We start from the raw sequence: 6,066 nt of genomic DNA on the forward strand, positions 1-6,066 counted from the left end.
CTGCAATAAATATTATACATTTAGATGACGACGATTGAATAAACTCGTTTAATTTGAATATTCTTTAATAATTTATGTGTTAATATAAATCTCGTAAGAAGGTCTAGTGTCAGTAAGTTAGTAAAAAGTTTAACGAAACCGGTTCAATAACATGCACGTAATGAGATCTCATAACTTACACGTGCGTTTTGAGAAGAAAACTTAAAGTTCTTGATTTAATCAAATTTTTATTCACGCAAGACTTTATTTGGTCTATTAATACAAATTTAGTCAATTAAAAAACTTAAACTTTTCGCATTAGCCAGATGTATTTAGGATTGAAAGAGTGATGCCCCTAAATGTAGGCAGCACATTATGCAAATTCTTTGAAAATAGGATACGTTTATTCTTTTCAGAAAATACTTCCTTTATTTCTTAATTACAGAAAAGGAAAATGCATAAAATAGGTTGTGAGGATAAACACAATCGGTAATACCCCACGTAAAATTGCTGAATATCTTGAGCTGCCGGAACCAAAGCAATATACTGGCCATTGTTTCAGCCACTATGTTAGTTGATGCAGGAGGTGATATGCTATCATTAAAACGACTTGGTAGCTGTCAATCTTCTACAGTATCGGGAGGCTATGTGTTGAAAATAAAAATTACAACGCATTACGAATATCGGGGGCAATTACCAATTATCAATCTTCGTCTACTGATGTACCGAGCAGTACTACAATTACAAATAACCGTTCATCACCATTAAATAATGAGGCACAATCGATTTACAATAATTGTTCAATTGTTTCAAGCAACTATTATAATAAAGTTTAAATAATTGCGATGTTTTTTATTTAATGGAAAAAAATTAATGGGCGTAGAAAAAGTATAGTACGTTACACGAATTGTAAGCCCATTACGCACTCATGAAATTTATGTACTCGCAATTACGCACTTCGTGAGTAATGGGTTACTTACAACTTTTGTTATGTAATATACTATATCCAAATCAAGGCGCAGGAAACCTACAACAACTGAAGACAAATCTTTAAAAGGTTTGTGTCATGTTAGAAGTAGCTCCACAATTGTGAAATAGAAAAATTACGAATTTTAGAAAACATACAGTAAAGGCGATTATAGCAAATGCTCAAATGATTGGCAGGTTTTGTTTTATTTACGATGTTTTTCAAGTGACCCTACAAGAAATAGTCTAAAGGATTCATGTCGGCTGATCGTGGGGGGGGGGGTGGCATTCGAGTAGATGAAGCTTTGAGAGTACGGAACCACTTCTGGGTGGTCCCGTACTCTCATTGTATTTCGGGAAGCTATGAGAGTACGGGACCACTTCCGGATTGTATTTCATTGTATTTCGGGGCAGCTGGATGCCCAGAATTTTGGGTAATTGAAGGTGATGAGCGGTGTCTTCGACGAAGCTTCTGGTAAATTTTACAAGAAGTGAAAAATTGTAAAAAATCGAGATAGAAAGAAAGATAGACACGCTGGGATTCGAACTCGTGTCTCGTTCGGATTCCGAGGCCGAAGCGTTGTCCGCTGCACGGTGACGAACATGCAATATAATGTGTAAAGTGGGTATAGAAGGGTATGTGTGAGTCAGTGGGTAGGTGGCGTGCGGCTGATAGTCTGGTGTGCGGGGGCTCGATGAAAAAGATTAGATCCATGGTTGAAATTTTTTTTTTCCATGAATATGTTGAAAAATTAGTTGTTATTTGAATTATATTTTGTCGAATGTTATTATCAATAAAGAATAATTATCTTATCTACACCACCGTCAAAAAATATATATGTATACTTCGATTTATTTTGGGAGGTTTATTGATTGCTACAATATCATGATAATCATACCACATATTGTTATAGAAGAAGAAGAAGAAGAAGAAGAAGAAGAAGAAAGTTTTGGTGTTAATACAGTGTTGCTAGAGCTAGTACAATTATATAATATTAGTACATTTTAGTGTATTTTATACGCTAGTGCATTTTTGCTTTTTTCTATTACATTTTCCCTGCGTTCGCAAATATAAAGTTATTTTATATTTTCGTTTAATAAAATAAACTAGAAATTGTACTAGATTGTAACAATAATTAGAAAACAGAGCCAAGTTGATTTATATTTAGATCGTGAGATTTTTGTACTGCATTGCTAATTTTATCGGTAAACTTTATATAAATTTTTCATCCTTAAAATAATAATTGACACAGTCTATAACATTTTTGGAAAAAAAAATTTAATTTAAACTTATGTTTATACATCTTTCTATAATTTTATTAAATTTGTTTGAAGTTGGTACAATCGAGTACATTTTCTAGTTCAATTTTTACAATCAGCTTTTAAATTGTGGCAACACAGTGTTAATATCTAAAGATTTTACTTAAAATTGTTAAACGAAAGAAATTTCAAGTCTCATGACATATAGAGAGATGAATGAATATAAATTTTTGTTGTATTTAATGCAAGATCATAAAATTTCATATCTAACCCTAACATCGGTTTGGTATTTTGTTTTCGATGTGATTTTTTCTTGTAAAAAGTAAAACCAATTGAAATAATCATAGGCAATAAAAAATTATTGATAATTTTCGATGTCGAATGAAAATAACATTTTACCACAAAAATTAGTTGAGGTGAGCACCTTCGATAACAAGATATTGAAATTAATTTTTGAAACAATCATAAACAATACACAGGTTAATCGGATTGTTTTCGATATTTTTGGTTACCAAAACCAATAGAAATAACAAAGTTTTTCAATAACAAATTATTGATAACATTTTACCTCAAAGAAATTGTTATTGAAATGAATAAATATATAAATTTCTGAGGGAAATCGGGATATATATATATATATATATATATATATATATATATATATATATATATATATATATATATATATATATATATACGTGTACTTAGCATCATTCGTTGTTCTATCGTTGGTTTAATATAATAAGTGATTTTACGTATTATATTAGAGGTAAGTTTTTTTACCATGGTTCTATTTTAGTTTCATCATATTTTGCAATTATTCAATTTTAGATAGCGTTTTTAGATTTATTAAATCAAGCGAGTAGCACATTGGTAAAAGAAGATACCATTAAAATAAATGATTTACTAATCAATGAGCCTTATAAAATTATTAAGGCTGGGGTAGTACAATCCAAGTTCGGGGAAGTAATTCTAATTGAATTCGAAGAAGCAAAGGCGTTCTCACCAAAACGAGTGAATGAAACGTATAAGCCTTATATTGATGAAATTAATGCGGTGTCATACTCATTAGTATATACGGGTTCTCAAAAATTTGGTGGAGCGCAACCGAGGATTTTGTTCAAAATTTTTGATAATAATGTAAGTATTTTCCTAAATTCAAATTATTTATGTATTAAATTATTATTAAATTTGTTATGTTTTGAAAATAATATTATGTTTAAGGGACTTCAATAATTGAATGGTGCGAACCTTCAAGACATCTATCCATCTACATTTATCGTCATTCCCAAAGAAAATTCTACATTATATGTAAGTAATTTTTTTCATAAAATATGGATCAGGTTGATTTAAACGCTAAGCATATGGTTACAATATCCAACAAGGCGTTAAGTTTACTTAATCAAAGTTATAATGAAAAGGGTAATGAGAAATTGATAAAACATTTACATAATAGTAAAATTTGCAATAGAGCTTTACGTGAACTTGATTTCGAATCACTGTTAAAAAAATATAAATCAAAGTCTCAAACCATAAAATATCAGCTACATGAAGCATTTAGTGTGGGATATTATTTAAAATGTTATTAAGATGATTCTCTTTCATTTTATAAAAGTTATCGTGGAGAAGATTGCATGAATTGGTTCGCAAATGAAATAAGGAATATTGATGTATTAATTAATAATAATCTAAAAATAATAGTCTCAATAAACGAGGAATCTAGCATCAATAAATCAAGTCACTGTCACATTTGTGAAGAGAAGTTTTCAAAGTCAGATATAATTGTACTGGATCATGATCATTTTACGGGGCATAAATGGGGTTGGGCTCATCAAAGCTGTAATTTAAATTATCAGAAAAAATACCTGTAGTATTTCATAATCTTAGCGGATACGATTCACATTTAATGATAAGACATTTATCGATGCAAGGTCATATTTAAGTACTACCAATAAACAAAGAAAAATATATATTATTACACTAACAGACGACATAACAAATATAAAATTTAGGTTTATTGATTCATTTAGATTTTTGGGATCATCTCTGGATGAGTTGGTAAACTCTTTAGATAACAATAATTTCGAGATTTTAAAAAAAGAATTCATCGACTTGCAATCTGAGAAATTTGAACTTTTGAAGATAGAAAAATTCTACAATAAATTATATGACAAACATATTAGTGTGGATCACTATCGTCATGCACTAAAAATATGGCAAAACTTTGATATAAAAACACTTGGAAATTTTTCAGATTTATAGATGAAAACTGATATTTTATTGCTCGCATGTATTTTTGAACAATTTAGGGAAAAGCATGGTACTATACAATACCCGGATATACTTTTGATGCAATGCTGCTTTACACAAAGTGTGAGCTTGAATTGCTTAAGGATGTTGACAAAGTGTTGTTCATAGAAGAAGGAATATCAGTATGTTGCAATAGGTACTCTGAAGCAAACAACAAATATATGGCTGAGTACAATCCATCAAATTCAAACAAATTTTTACTTTATTTTGATATAAATAATTTATATGGTAAATCCATGACTGAGCCTCTTCCATATGGAGGATTTGAATGGGTTGACACTAACATAGATATTACCCAAATCTCCGACGGTACCCCTGAAGGATATATCTTACAAGTTGATCTGAAGTATCCGATTGAATTGCATGACATGCATAAAGATTTCCCATTTTGCGCTGAACATCTTATACCTCCAGGTTCTAAACATAAAAAATTATTGACTACGCTTTATGATAAAAAGAACTACATAATACATTACAGGCACTTAAAACAAGCACTTAGACACGGTTTAAAATTAATCAAGATTCACAAAGTTCTCAAATTCAATCAATCAACATGGTTAAAATCATACATTGATTTATATAATTCATTTAGCACTGTCGTAAAAAGCAATTTCGAAAAAAATTTGTGAATGAACTTATGAACAATGCGGTGTTTGGTAAAACAATTGAATCTGTACGCAAACACCGCGTTGTAAAACTTGTAAGGTCTTGGGAAGGTCGATATGGTGCAAAAAGTTATTTTGCCAATCCTAGGTTACACTCTCGTTCAATTTTTTCTGAAAATTTATTAGCCATCGACTTAAAAAAAAACAGAAATAATCTTTAATAAGTAAATTTACATAGGTATGGTGATTCTAGACATATAAAAATTTTTTATGTATCAATTTCATTATGACTATACTTTACCCAAGATGGGAGTTGATTATGCCAAAATAATGTACACTGATACAGACAGTTTTATCTATGAATTCAATTGCGATGATGCATATGAGCAGGTTATTAAAGTCAATCTAGATAGATTTGATACAAGCGATTATCCACCGGATAATCCGTATAATATCCCATTAGTTTATAAAAAAGTATTGGGAAAAATGAAAGATGAATCAAAATCACAACTTATCACTCATTATGTTGGTTTAAGGTCAAAAATGTATTCGTATAAAGTAAGAGATGTTGGTGTAGAAAAGAGATCTAAGGGAGTTAAGAAACATGTTGTTAAAAATAAAATCACTTTTGATCATTACCTTCAATGTTTAAGAAGTTTAGAATCATGTTACGAAAGGCAATGTAATATTCGATCTTTTCAACATAAAATATATAGTATTGAACAAAATAGAATAGCCTTAAGCGCTTTAGATCATAAAAGGTACTTGTTGGTTAATTGTGATGATACGCTACCGTGGGGACATTATTCCATAAATAATCAATCTGATTCATCTTTTCTGAAAAAAGTTACCAGTAATTACCCAATATAGATTATTCGATATATTTAATTATTTTTACGTTTTATATCGATATAGTTTTAATAAAAAAAATAGTTAATTTCAAAAC

The sequence above is a fragment of the Diorhabda carinulata genome, chromosome 4 (genome assembly GCF_026250575.1).
Source record: "Diorhabda carinulata isolate Delta chromosome 4, icDioCari1.1, whole genome shotgun sequence".
Classification (NCBI taxonomy): Eukaryota; Metazoa; Arthropoda; class Insecta; order Coleoptera; family Chrysomelidae; genus Diorhabda; species Diorhabda carinulata.